The sequence below is a fragment of the Anser anser genome (assembly GCF_964211835.1).
Source record: "Anser anser genome assembly, chromosome: 8".
In the NCBI taxonomy this organism is placed as follows: domain Eukaryota; kingdom Metazoa; phylum Chordata; class Aves; order Anseriformes; family Anatidae; genus Anser; species Anser anser.
The window spans coordinates 31,614,583-31,630,059 of NC_139728.1; the positions used below are offsets into that span (position 1 = coordinate 31,614,583).

At 43.8% G+C, this 15,477-nt stretch overlaps 1 protein-coding gene across 4 annotated transcripts in view; it reads right to left on the minus strand.

The window, feature by feature from the left end:
• Positions 1–15,477, minus strand: part of NEGR1 (neuronal growth regulator 1) — a 317,196-nt gene that overhangs the window by 27,536 nt on the left and 274,183 nt on the right. The window lies entirely within an intron of this gene.

Here is a 15,477-nt window from a genome sequence, read left to right on the forward strand (position 1 = left end):
TAAAGCAGAAAAAGCTTTCTTCTGAAAACAGGAGAAAATGCTGCAAAAGTAGACAACCCTCCCGCGACAATGCTCACTGACTATTACTTGTTGTGTTAAAGAGCACAAACCATTATTAATGCAAACATTTTAAAATGTGAATACTTAACATTAGATGAGTGCTTCATGTTTAAACATCTGAATAATTTATCTGTTTTTAAGTTACTGAGCATTAAATCTCCACTGAAATCAATGAGAGGTGAATATATTTAGCTCTGTTGGAAAACAACTTGTTTTCTACTTAACTTTTGGAGCCAAAGTTTGAAAGTTTTGCTTAGCCAAAGAGATGCACGTTTATTGTCAGTCTCTGATGAAGCTGTATTTACTTGCTTTAATACAAAGCCTCTCTCAAATTCCTAATTAAGTATTACAGTAAATGCATGCACAAGAGTTAAAATACAAGAAAACAGTGAGGAGACAACCGTCTGCAGCTGCCGTGAGCAGCCGGTCTGCTGGCCCTTCTGGGCAGCACAGGAGAGGACTCGCGCAGAAACCGATGGTTTTGTTCTTGTGAAATACAAGACGGCAGAAAAGAAAAGGGATGGGTAAGCCATCCTGCCCAGAGCCCGGGAGCACTACGTTACCTCTACCACTCGTCCACCTTCTGTCTAGCCCTAAAGCCTGCAGACGCGCCCGGCACCCAGAGCTGTACATCCCCACGTGGCCGCAAGCCCAGGGAGGTGAAGGAGCTGCCGGGGTGCTGTGGGCGCTGAGAGCACCCCTCGAGGAGTGCCCGCAGCCCGCAGCCGTACCGCCACGCACCGCCACGCACCGCCACGCACCGCCACGCACCGCCACGCACCGCCACGCTTCCCCGGCCCAGCACCGCCCGCGGCCCTCCCGCAGGCTGACGGAGGCTGCGCCGCCCCGCAGGCCGCATGGGCCGAGGCTCAGCACCGCCGCCTGGTCTGGCCCCGGTTTTGTGAATCACGAACGGGGAGCACACACATGAGTGTTTTCTCTGGAGCTTGCTGTACTGTTACGGATTCTGGGGCTGCCAGCCTGATCTTACACTCAGGTCAGATGTTCCAGCAAAATAGGAGGGGCTCTGCAGTTTTTCAGAAGTGGTGGTGTCTGCCGCCAGCAGCCGTTACATCAGGCTCTGTCCCAGCCCTCGGTGTTGCTCAGCAACATTTCAAGATGTCTCCAGCTAGGTCAGAAGAATGTAACAGAAGACAAGCACCAGAGGCATGCAGTGGAAACAACCAGGACTATGCAAGCGCTTAATGCAGGAGGAGGTGAGAAGGAACCGTGGTCCACAAGACCCCCAACCTCTTACAGTTGTCCACAGCATCCCATGCTCTTTGGTTGAGAGCTGGTATCAGTTTCTGCTCTCCAGTCTGATATACTATGTGCTATTCTAAAATACAAAAGCTGTGCATGTCTTGTGTTGAGTACCACTTGTACGAGCAGACATTGGCTATGTAGGTGGCACTTTACTTAGATCCGAGCCGCAGAATTTGCATCTTTGACTAACCAGAACTCCACATTTTTGTCCGGCAAGTGGCAAGGACCTCGTGTAGCTGCGGGACCAGGCTCTGGGCGATGGCATGGGGTTGCTCATGCCCCGAGAGATGTGCCCAGAGCCAGAGGGGCTGCGGTGCTGCCAAGGGGAGCACTCGCACTGGTTCTGCTGGGCGGGGGTGATGGTAGGGGCTTAAAACAGGGTGAAGGAAATTCTGGTGTTTATGTATTGCACGGAATTAAATTGACCCAATGTCTGACTGGAACTGGATAGAAAATTGCTTGTGGATACTGAACTCAAGCAAGAGTGAGCCAGCTTGGTGCCCCCATCCTGGTAATAATAAATTAAAAAAACAAAACAAAACAAAACAAAAAAACCCGACAACCTAATTAGTTCTTGCTTTTAGAGTTTCCTCTTCAGTCAGTTTAATGACTTGCAACCATGACTAACTACAGGACCAGGCACTCCCTTCCCTTCTCATTCAAAAGGCTCTGTCTGTGATAAAGCAGCATGACAAGCCAACATTTAATGTATTAGAAAAAAAACATTTGATGTATTAGAAAAACCATGATAGCAAGCTCAAGCATAGTGGAGGTGGTGTTCTGTTTTAGCATATTAAAAGAGTTTCCCCAAAGTAAAGATAATTTGAACTTCAGTGGCTCTAAAAGCCAGTGGAAAATTATGTAAATCTGATTTCCTGCATACGAACCACCACTATCTTTGTAAAGCTTATTAAATCATATCTGGATTGTTTCAGCACAAAAGCGTTAGGTGAATTAATGGGGAAAAACACATATACTTGTGTAAATAATAGAGAAGAATTATGTCTCCCAAGGCTGACAAACCAGAAGAACTTGATGTGATAGAAAACTGAAGGAGAAGGAAATCTGGAGAAGTGTAAGGGACTGAATTTGAGTACACGGCGGGGGGGCTGCATTCCCATGGGGAACCCCAAGCCAGTGCTCCTGTGCCAGCTCACAGGGACTGGCGCTGGGAAAGAGATGAAGCCAACACTTAAAATTATTCCCCAACCCTTCCAATACCTGTTCCATTTCTTCACATTTTTTAAGGAGGGCAAGCTGGTGTAAGCCTGCTGTCATTAGGCGCTGCCAATAATTATCCAATGGATAAAGTTTTACTTAGAGTTGCGGTGGTATTCAGTGTAGAAAAACAAAACCAAACGAGCTATTCACATTTGGGCCATGAAGGCCTGAAGAGTCCCCCAAGGGCAGTGCTCTCACTGTGGAACGGCCCCAAATCCACGCCATGCCTACAGGCAGTCTGACCAGCAATTGGCCTTGCGGGCTGCTTTTTGGCCCTGCATACCACAGGAGAGACTGGCAGGCTCAAAAAGCCGGGCCATTTTTCTTCACCCACCAGACTGGAACTGGCAGCTGGAAAACACTTGAAGTATAACTGCAAAAGACCAGAAGCACAGCATGTACATTACGGTGCGATGCTTCAGCCCTCTAATTCAGCTGTCAGTGGAGACAGCCTGGCGCTGCTGGCTGTGCTCTAAGAGGCTGCTTTGCAGCTCCGGCCGGACGGCAGCACCCCTGCAGGGCTGCGCCAGCCACGGGACCCCTGCGCGGCCAGCTGGGGAGCGCCCGGCTGCTGGGGTGCCACCGATGGAGAGCACAGCTTTGGAAATCCTGCCAGGCCGTCATGCATCTCCACTTTAACGTGGCTTCTGGGAATCTCCAAGTGTTTCTGGGCTGCTAAGCGAATTTATAAGCAGATGCCTGCCTCTCACTGCTGGTGCCAAATGGATTGCATCAATTACAATGTCACAGTAAGTATGCTATGGCATACAGTTTAAAATGGCATGCTTGGCTCATAAAAATTCCTGAATATGTAACAAGTTTCCGCAGTTCTTTACTTTCTCACCTTGGTATTTTGATTAACTTTTCCTGTGTCATTCTGATGGTTTTGGTGGCAAAAGAAATTTTTGTTCCCAAATATTAATACAATTTTGTAGATCTCTTGTTATGTGTTACAAACTTTGTAAAGAAAACAAAATTACTTTTAAAATTTAAAAATCCCTGATATGATCTGCCTAGCCGTTCATCTGGAATGAGTAATCATTTTTGATACGTAAAAAAAGTCCTTGCTTTCATTATCAAGCTATGCAGTGCTAGGCAAGGTCATCTTGGACTTGAACAGGTTAATTTTCATCCTTTTTTTTAAAAAAAATTAGGGATCTCTGTGTCACTCTAAAAAAAAAGTTATTTTAGAAATGAGCAAAAAGGCTTAAGTGTTTGAAAATAGCACAAAACTCACAGCTTCTTTTTTCCCATTAAGAACTTGTCATTGAGCATTTTTTATGCACACACACACATGCATATTTGCAGTCTTTATATTTCTACAGTGAAATAGTGCTAGAGGTATGTATGATTCGTCATTAAATAAAAGCATGGATTATTGGACTCCCTCATTACATCTGCAGCTATCCCAGGCACTTCCATAATTCCTGCTACCACTATAACGGTGCACTCTGTTTATAACTGATTTCACAGCCTATGAAGCTCCGGAGCACAGAGCAAGTAGAAGGACAGCAGTTGGTCCGCAGAGGATTATTGCTCTGTCTGAAGACTCTTGCAGAACAACATCCTGGTATCTGTCTCCAATAGAAACCAAGGTCAGATTATTTGCTCCCCTTGTGCTGATCTGGCAGCGCAAATTCTGCTCTAATCTGTGGTAGAAGTACCATAAAAACAAGTGAATTTTCATCTAGGAGAAGATTAAAATGAGCTTAACGAAAAGTCTGGTGTTTGGGAACATAATGTGATCCAGTGTTTATAAGATGCAATAAATTTAAAACATATTTGCTTCAGTCATTGAGGGACAGTAATTTATTTTATTGTTAAATTAATCAAAGATAATTTTCCAGATTCCTTGTTCAGGAACTCTGAGCTGAATTTTCAGACCAGCCCCATCATCCACGCTACTCTCCTGATCTGGAAAAGACACACAGCACGTGGGGGGTGGCTTCACCGCTGCCCTGCAGATTTCCCCTTCAGGCCGCCTTCGTCCGTGGCTCTCCCAGGACTCTCAACAGCAGCCACGCTGCTCAGTGTCCCCAGGAGCATTGCCTGGCGGCTCTGGGCTGTGCTGCTGCCCTGTCCCGCGGGAGCGCTGCCGGGAGCTGGGCGATGGCTGGGGCTGCAGGAACCCGTGCATGCCAAGAGCAGCCCTCGATATCTGCACGCAGCCATGGGCTGCAGAAACTGGCTTAGTGTGCACGTATTGCATTGGGTCCTTAGAGCACCTTTGGGCCCTTAGTACACTAAAACAGTCCTTAGACCTGTGCAAGCAGCCAGTCCAGTTACAGCAGGAACAGAGACAAACGGAGAAAGCTTCTGCTCTCGCCTCCCCTTGCTTTGTAATTCCCTGTGCTATCAGCACTGCTCAATAAAGTGTCTCCATTCTCAGTGCTGACTGACCTGCACCAAACGCCCCGCGGGAGGCAAGGCCCTGGCCGTGCCCTCCGCTGGCCCCGCAGCGCGACCGCCACAGCGCACGCACTCCTTCCTCCTAAGTTACTGGTTATTCCATGTCATCCTAGTGGTTTATAACACTTAGCAGTGGTGAAAATGTTTAAGCGTACTCTTCACCCAGATAGGATTATATTCTGCCATCTCTCCTGGTAGTGAATAAAAAAGAGCGAAGTAATATTATATCACTATCTCTAATTAACACAAGAGATTAGGAAAAGTACTATGCTGATATGTGTAAACCGACATTTGCTAACACCAAGGACTGCATTAACCAGAAATAATTATAAGCTTTAATTGTGATCCCTTGTAGACAAAAGCATGGACCTCTTTGGGTTGTCTGAATAAGCAAGAGTAATTCTGTTAAATGGATTATGCGCAGAGAAGTTAATAAGCATTTCATTTAACTATATTCAGGTTAATGATTTATTATAGGAAAGCCTTAATAGTTTGCATGCAGAAAGCCTTAATAGTTTGCATGCAAAATTTCAAATATACTGAGAAGACAGGGATAAGCTAACTCAAGGTCAAAACAGTACGAAAAAGACGAAGAAGTCTGGGCTGTCAAAAATGTTTTTTAAAAGAGAAGATTGTAAGATAATGGGACTCTGAAGGCTCACTTGAGTCCTACAGATAACATCTCTAAATATTGTGACACTTGAAGTTAGTTGAGGATTTATGGCTTTGGAGGAGCAGGCCGGCAGTCTATAAAAGACTGAATTAGAAAGCAATGACTTGTGATAGGAGAGGTAGTCTGCTCGGAGAGTGCGAGAGCAGGCACACGAGTGTTTTGGCCAAAGGAATGTTTGTCAGAAGAGAAACCGCGCTCTGTGCCTTGCAGGCCAGACAGCGTTACAGGAAGCTTGACCTTGGGAGAAGAAAACCTGAGAGTTGTGTATAGCAATGAATCAGAGAGGACACCGATTCGTCTAGTCTTATGCAAATGCAATCATTCTCGAGGCAGGAAATCTGCAGTGATGGAAAATTCACTGGTTAAGTTAAATTGATAAATCTGAACCTTTTAAAGTATCTGCCAGGTGGAGACTTTGATTAAACAGAGCTTTGACCACAATGATACTGCTTGGAAAATGCTGGTCATTTAGGAAAGTTGAACAGCATTCGGACTGTGTCTGTGGTGGCTGGGGGCTGGAGGTGATGACTCTGAAGGTCCACTCCAGTCTGATGTTCTCGTGTCCCTGCTATGAGTCACTGAAATTCATTTCAATGAGAGAGGAGCAAACCGTACGGCACAGGCCGAAATCCCCAGAACGCATTTGAAATGCAAAATGCTTATATTTTAAATAAAGGCATACATTTGCAAGAGATTATTTTATAAATGATGTATGGTCAAAATGTTTTGCTTATCACAGTGATGGAAGTCAAGAGAAGAAATCAGCGAAGAGCTGTGCAGCCCTACCCCTCAGACAAGTGAAAAACACGCCATGTAATGGCTCACGGAGCCTGACAAACATCATTACTGGGCACGAGAGACTGCGAGACGAGGTCGCTCCACTCTGCGGGGCGTGTTCCTGCCTACACGCAGCGGTCACTTGTCCCTCAGTTCTTGCTTACAGAGCCACAGGGACAACGGTGATGCCAGGAACAGGGAGGAAGGTGCTGGGGATTGCACCTCCCTGCAGCCTCATCTACATCGGATGTACTCCCTCTGCTCTAGGGAGTAGCCACCTTCCACCTTTGGCTCTCTGTTAACACCCGCACAGCCATTCTCCAGGTCAAGGGGTATAATTTTGGGCAGAATTTCATCTTCTTATATTTTGTAGGCAGGAGTCACTTAGCACTGCTTAGATAAATACATCTGAAAATACTTGAGAAATGAGGCAGGCAATATTGCACAAGTTGCCTATCATCTAACTATGCCTGGATGGATTTACTCAGCTTCTTCAGATCCTTCTGACACAGAGCTGTGAGGACAAAGACTGTGAGAGCCTGAACAGAGCGGCTTTGTCATTCTCTGAAATGTGAGCGTTGGCAGAAAGATTCAGAAGCTGAACCCCAAAGAGACCGAGGGGATTGATAATGATAGCAGTTGTCAGGTCCTATTCGTCCACATTGCACACAAAGCTGCTGTGAGATGAAGAAATGGTAAAAATGAATGGCTTATACTGATTTGTTCCTTATTTCTAATTTAAATGAATAATGTAGCATTTTTGTGTTTTTAGATAGGAATACAAAGAATACAAGATTACTGCTCTAACTGTGGAAGTAGAAAACAACTGTTTGTTGGACTAAAATATTAAAGCTTAGTATGGTAAATGCTTGGGATAAATATGCCACCAGCAATGTTTTAAAATGAAATATTACCCCTGTGTATGTTTGCATGTATCTTAGTGAATACACAGAAAATAAAAATTTAGGATTTCCTGTTTCAGTCATAAGGACCCCATTTGCAATATGCTCTGTATCTAATTTGATCCTGGCACTTGATGCTGCTTCTGAATGAGATCAAGTATAAAATGCTATATTTACAGGGCTAAAAAGAAAGGGGAATAATCAAAGCATGGCAATTAGCTCAGCGATTCGTCATTGTAAGTTCATCAGTGAGGGGATCTTTGCCTGGGAATTCGGGTTCCCTGGCTGCGGAGAGCCACGTCCTGGGGCAGCAGCCAGGTGTGATCTCAGGAGTGATCCCCTCCCTGCCCTCTGCGACAGGCAGAGCTGTCCCCCCCAGCGCTCCCACTCAGATACCCACAAATAATTCACGCTAGATGTTGTCAATAGTGAAGTACTAACCTAAAAGCAGCTAAAAAATATACGCAGTAATGTAAAATTTAAGTAAGAAGGCTTTTGCTTGCTCATTAATGGGCTGGGGCATGCCTGACACATTTTGCAGTTGTTAAAACTGCACCTCCTTGGTGAACACTTAACAGCTGTGTTTCATTAAGGTGATAGAGAAAGCAAAACCATGACTGATGGAGGTTGTTAACTACGTGCAAAAGGTTTCTAACTGTCTTGATTTCTGCTCTCAAATAACCCTCTGGAACAAAGCATTTCCAAAGTCAGCAACTTCTGAGAAGTACCTAGTGCAGACCTACTGGTACGTGCGGCATCCCGTGCTCCAGCGGAGGATGCAGTTAGAGATCCAGCCGGCAGTTCGGCAGAGCTGCGATTGGAAATGTGACCCTGGGGCTGGGAAGAGCTTTGGTGGGCAGCAGCGAGGTGCAGCCGTGCCCCATGGGTGCTGACGGTGCCAAGGGGCTGCCAAATCTGCTCGCCTTCAACATTTTTGCTGTCCCCTGTTTGCATCTCCCCATTTTCACTGCCTTTTAGGGTCACCCACCTGGGTCAACAGCCTCCCTACCGCCTCTCTCCTATTGACAGCCCACTGCCAACAGCTGTGATAACAAATGGAACACTAAAAAATCTAATGTTTAATTTTCCAAATTGTCAGTGACTATTCTTGTGGAAATGCAGGTTTAAATCTGACAGTTATTTACAGTAAAACATTTGATGTAGGAAAAGTAGCATTATTTTAGAGAAAGACAAATTTATAGATTTTCTAACTAGTAAATGGTAAGTTTTCAAGATAATGAGTACTTAAAAAAATGATGGCAGTTTGATCATAAGTAAAGTAACAGACAGATGGGCAAAATCTGGGTAACTTAATTGAGAGAAGGTAAGATAACCTTTTCATTCCAATTAAATGGATGCTACTGCTGAAGAGTATTTCACATATCAGAAGAAAAGCCCTTTCTAAGAAGGAAGGCACATGGCATATCTCACAATCAGACAGAAGGTCTGTATAGCTAAAAAAAAATCAATTTTGGGCGCTTCCTTTGTTATGGAAGTTATAATCCATATGATCCATATAATCTGTTGTGCACCCCGATGCACAGCGCTCGGCTGCGGAGCCGTTGCCCGTCCACCCGCAGAGGAAGCGCCGTGGGCCTTGGTGCCAACGTGTGCTCCTAAAGGAGCTCGGCTCCTGCCTGCTACGGGTGTAACACACGACACCCACCGAAGCTGTGAGCATTTTATATTCAGCATCTTTTAAGCACGCCGTCAAATTGTTAAGAAACGTGACACAACCCGACCTCCTGCATTTCATTACATTGAATGCAAGCACATTATACTGCTACCGTTTTCAGAATGAAAAGGTATTGTTAAAACTTTATTGCCTAGGTGTGATTTGTTTTCAAACTTGCATTTTAAATTTTAGCATATGGTTGCCAACAGAAAAGTTCCAGTTTAAAAGCAATTATCACACAGTGGTACCTAAAATCCCCATAGTTATTGCTCGTAGTTACTGCGCGCTCTAATTATACGGTCTTGCTGTTGTTCTTACTCCGTGGCTTCTAAGTGTGGGCTTTTCAATGGGGCCAGGCACGCACCCTTTTTGTTACTCCACATTTACATGTTTACAATGGATTCAGATAACTCAGGAAAAATGGGCAATGGTGATTTGGAGAGACTCTTAACAATAGCAGCCCTAACACACAAGCCTGTGTGGTAGATAATCAGTGTAAATAATAGATTTCCCACATGCTGCTGTCTATCAAGTTGTTTCTTCAAGCAAATGTCGTTGGGTATCATAAAATCAGAAAAACAGTGCTGCTCAGACAAAGCAAGCTCATTCTAATCTTTTGATTATTACAGACATGTCTTTGTTGCAACTGCAAAAACAAAAACAATTTTAAACCCTCCTACATTGTTGTATGGTATATCTTTAATGAAATTTCATTTAGACACAGATGGATTTGATCATTTCAAATAAAAAACCTTCCATTAAATAATGCAAAGGAAAAGAGCCCTGCTAATACATTAATGGGATAAATGAAGCAGGCACGAAACAGACTGCCTTAGTGTTTAGCAGGATAAAATAGTACAGCCCTAACATACCCCATTCCTATTGCAAGTAATATTTCTTAATACCAAGAAGTATTTATGAGCAAAATTACTGTGAAGGAAGAGAATAAAATTTGGCTTTATACATCAACATTTATATTCAAGTTATCTCAAATTTCTTTCCACAGATGAAATGTGCAATCACCACATTGGAACAAATAAAGTGTCTTTTAAGAATCTGAGAACTTCTGATGTACACCTGCCTCGGAGGTCAGAGACTGCCTCTGGCAGCCAGAGGAAGTACCAGCCCCTGCGCTGGGACGAACCCGTGCAACCACGCGGGTTCCACATCTAACCTGGAAAGGGGACAGAAGAAAATGGCCAAGTGCGTTGTCTGGAGAGTGAAGCAGAGCAGGTAATCGACAGCAGTGAGCTGACACCTCGCTGCCTTCCAGGCAGACTGAGCCTGAACATAGCTGCTTGGAAGCAGGAGCACACAGCAATGGGGGCAAGTCCTAAATCACATGTCCTTGGTTCTAGCGCTGACACAAAGACCGTCCCACGGCCACCTGAGCTGGCATTTTAATGCAAGAACCTCAAAGTGCAAAAGCTGCATGTGCTGCCGTGAGAAGGAGCCACGAGCATCTTGGAGGTCAGGGTTATTCAAATTAAACTTAGTGAAAAAGAGAAATCTGACCAGGAAAAAAAAAAAACACAAACAAACAAAACCAGAAAACAATCAATTTAATTACCCCCCCCCGAAAAGAAAAGAAAAGAAAAGAAAAGAAAAGAAAAGAAAAGAAAAGAAAAGAAAAGAAAAGAAAAGAAAAGAAAAGAAAAGAAAAAGAAAAGAAAAGAAAAGAAAAGAAAAGAAAAGAAAAGAAAAGAAAAGAAAAGAAAAGAAAAGAAAAGAAAAGAAAAGAAAAGAAAAGAAAAGAAAAGAAAAGAAAAGAAAAGAAAAGAAAAGAAAAGAAAAGAAAAGAAAAGAAAAGAAAAGAAAAGAAAAGAAAAGAAAAGAAAAGAAAAGAAAGAAAAAAGAAAAAATCCACTCTAACAAAAATAGTCAGCTGGAATAGCTTACTGGAAGAACAAGGCTTGACTCGTGACAATTCCTCAGAAACGTATCTGTGATTTCAGTGAATCATCGATGCTATTTTGCCATGAAAGGACAAATATTTTCTGTGATGTGTAAACAGAAGTGCAGGCAATGCAGCGAGGTGGCTGGTGTCTTGTGCGGATGGGTCACCTCGGGGACGGACAGACAGACTGGACACAGCCCCGAGAGGAACATCTCAGCCACGAGGGAGGCTGGAACAGCAGGGCAGTTTAAAAGCCAAGGAGGAGGAAGGGTATTGATGGGATACACATGAAGATTGCCCTGGAGGAGGTAAGGCAGTAATTTTCCCGTGTCTGTATCAGGTAGAACAAAAGCAGCAGGGCTGAGCTGCAGCAGGTAGGGGCCAGAAGAGCTGTGAAGGAAAACCCAGCACAGGGTTGTGTGGGGAGGGTGAGGAACCTGGGTCACTGCAGGATCTCAGAACAGTGTGGACAAGTATCTGTCAAAGATGACACCATATATCCAACTCCTCCTGCTGGTGGGAAGAGAGCCTTCCAGGTGTTCTCTTCAGGCCTTTTAAAAAAAATAAAATGCCCCAGGAAGACATCATAAATAGAGGTGACCGAAACATTCATTTCTCTTCTAGAACCTGAAATATTACAAGTTCCACAGGAAGAAGAGAAGAGTGGGTGATGGCAGGCAGTGCAGAGACAGGCATCAGCCACCTCCACTGGGGGCTCTCGGAGCCCCCCAGTCTGTGCGTGGGCTGTGCTGGGGCTCCGGTTCCCTTCCCTAGAAATTGGCTCTCCTATGCCTTAAGGACATGCCTGTTGTATGCAAAAAGTGCAGAAAACTTTAAACAGACATTTAGTTCTCATAGAAAAATGATCACAGCTGTAGAATCTGCAATTAGCCTCTTGTCTTAGCACATCCAGCTCTGCTACTGCACATATCTGGTGATTTCCCTCAAAAACAATTTCAGATCTATCATACAAGCAGCTACTTTTCTTCCACTGGGAGCAAGCCATGGAAAGTTTTTTCTACAGCTGCACTTCCGAACGGGTAGGAGTTCTCTTGTTTCCAGGATAAATTTATCTTTGGCCTGATGCTGCTCGCGTGGCGCTGCGGAGGGCAGCCTTCCCTCGCAGTCCTCGCTGCCCCCTGCCCACCGGCACATAGTGTGCGGCTGCGTTTGGCTGGACCAGGCACACTCCTCTAGTCCCCGTCCTCTTTCTCCTCTTTATGTAATAAGGTCAACAGCAGATTCAAATACTTGACTTTCATTTTTAACCCATTTCTCTGTGGTATCTGATTTCAAAGGGCTATAATTATCACAAATGTTCCCACCTTAGAACTGTTAATAAGTCAAAGGGCTCTATTGTTTCTGTGGCTTGAAATAAAACCCGACTTCCATTTTCTTTGAGTTTGCCTAGCTTTCCTCCCCTTCTTCTGGTATGCTAAAAATAATATACCCAAGGTATTATTAAAAAAAGTAAAATTTTTTGGGGGGTGGGGAATATTATTTCCTGTTTTATTTCAGCAGTAATATCTTTGGAAAGGTTACCTTCTGTGACTCAAATAACTTTGCTTTCAAATAAAAGTTATTGCCTAGCCCAAAGGCCAAGCGAAGAGTGCTTTCTGGAATCAGATCCACCCTGCCTCTTTGGAGCATATATGAGAAAAGCTGAATAAATGCAAGACTAATACAGCTTGATAGTCATTTTTATACGATCTGATACTGCATATTAATGAGCTAGAAACACTGGCTGGGATTTTATTAACAATACAAGACTTATTTAATAAAAATGGTCCTCGAAATGGTAAAAATTCCAACTCGAAATTCAAACAGAAGTCAAGGGATGGTAAGGCCTGGCTGTCTGCCCGGCTGGGTGGTGCAGGCACGGCCACGAGGTTGGCTTCAGGCGTGCAGCCTGGCTTCAGACGTGTAACCTGTCCCTAAGCACGTCTAGGCAGAAAACAAGCCCCGAACAAAACCCTTTTCTGCCCAAAACTCCAAAGTCCCTCAAGCTGAGTCTAATCGCAGATGTCTCCATCAGCGCTGTGCTTAGTAGGCTGAAACACAGCTGCACAGACCTGAAATAAAAGTGACGCCCGTGTAACCCGGCTGATGGTGCCGCCGTGCCACAGGCTGGGGGCTGCGTGCCGTCAGCGTCCCTGGGGCCTCGTGAGCGTGATGCGGCACCGCGGGGAGCGAGGGAGGGCAGCTCCGAGGGGTGGGGGCGAGGGCAGGAGACGTCTACAGCACAGGTATAGGGCTGGCAATGCTGGAAAGGGCTGGGAGTCCAAAAAGAACAACAACAAAAAAAAGAGACAGTCTAGAGAAAAATATTCTTGGTTTCACTAACAAGGCACTTCTGTGGAGGCCTGAAGGTCACTAAATGTCCTGGCTAAAGCATTAATTCCTTGAATGGAGAATTTGACACGACTGCTTATTGTTTCACTGCATTTCAGAATTACTACTGCTTTATAGAGGAAAGGTGACACCTTGATACAGACTTGTGTAAACTAGATAGTACAATATACAGCATCCTACTATCTACCAGCAGAAAAATAATTCAATAACACCAGTGCGGTCAACAAAGCCAGGAAACGCAGCTTGGGTCTGACTTTGCTTACACGAAAGCTGTTCATTGCTCAGAATAGCGTATTTGAACTCTTAGGAGAGAATATGGTAAAAAAAATAATGACCTCAGAATGAAAATGTGCTAGTGCATATATGTAGGGATGTACTGCATCACTGCGCAGCAGTCTGAGTGGCCCGATACAAGAGTACCTGCGCTGTATTTTTATGGGATAGTACATGATAATTGCAAACAGAATTGATGACTTCCTCATCACATGTCCCAAGATTTCCAAAAAGACATCAGTAGAGATATCTATATGTCTGGTTTTGAGAAATGTATGGACTCAGACACAACTTCTGACTAAATACTGAGCTGGGACTATTTTTAATTATTGAGTATTTTCAGCTGTAATCCAAAAGAGAGATGTACAAATCCCAAACTGTCCTTCTTGCCCCAGTTTTGGGGAGAAAACCATTTTTTTTTCCTGAGTTTATGTATGCAAAACCTCAGAATTTGGAGAAAAGAAGCTCTTCTGTTGAGAATGAACAACGAAATCACTTTTAGATCAGTTCTGTAAATGATGTGTCTACTAAAGCCCTTCATTACTTGAAAATTCTTCCTTGTAACAGATATCAGAACTAATGCTATTGAACTAATTTATATGAAAACTTAATATATTAGGCAATAACAGGTCCCATGTACTGTAGGCCCATGTAATGCATGTGGCTACCAAGTTCTGGAGCTCCACTACAGTGAGTAAATATGGATGTCACAATTGTCTTCCAAGATTTGCTTATAGCAGGATGGCTTTTTGTACGCCTGCAGTACAACATACACACTGTCTCTGAAGCACATATGTATGCTATTTTTTTTTTACTGACACATTTTCTATTTGATACTTTCACTTTTTTTTTTTCTTTTACTATTTTAGGCTTGCAAAAATTTATTCCAGTGTCTTAGTATACGTGTTTCTCATTATTCAAAAGTAAGCAATTCTTTCTTATTTCACAGAAGTGCTCAGCAGACTGATGTGCTTGCTAACATGATAAGTTTTACATACATTTCTACGTCTTAAGAGACACACTATAACTTTCAACTGCAGGTCTTACCGGAGTGTCATCCCCCTGTCTCCCTGTGAAAGCCTTCCCTTGCAATCAATGTAACAATCAATGAAAGCCATCATCACTTGTTTTGTTTAAAAAGAAGTAGACAAGAATACACACATGGTAAAATCGTCAAGTCTAGAGCAGGTTGATGTAGGGTTCTGCATGGACATCCAAAATTAAATGGAGGTGGATGGGACACGGCCTTCCACTGGACATGGCAAATGCAGATTTGGAGAAGATGCCATTGAGAAGACAAGTAGGAAAGTGCTGGAGAAAGCACTGGGACAAGCAAGCCAGCCGCCCCATCCTGCTCCCCCATATCTCTGTTGCGGTCCCTCACTTGGAGGGACCCATTTCCCATCCAGACCCCAAAGCACCAGGTCTGGAAGGCTCTCCAGGGTAGCCTGGCCAAGAACTGCTGCTCCCCGTGCCAGATAACCATGCTCAGATCTTCATATAAAGTGGGCAACTTCTGAGTTTCCTGCAAGGGTCCGGGTTTGATAAATTGGCCCAGTTCAGAAGTGTGGTGCTGTACCAGAAGCTATGGGTTATAAAGCCAATTGCCAGGACACTGACAGTCAGGTTGTTTCTGAAATAATATGCATGGCGTGTGCAATCGGGTACTTATGCATGTAATTTTGACAGCTTACAATAACTGCTTCCCTGACAATGTTGCCTTCATTTTAAAATGTCACATTTAAGAAAAGTAAAAGCATTTTAATGCGACAGAAAAATTTGACTTGGGAGCTAATTACTTTAATTTGATAGATTTTTGGGGTTCATTTGCATACTTGACAATTATTTATGACTTACATTGGTAATTAGAGGTTGGGTCTTATGCTGAAATATTGTAAATAGCTTTGAAGACATTTGCTGATCCTTCTAACTTTTAGAGGAAATTAATTTGATAGTAGCTAATATGTAAAAT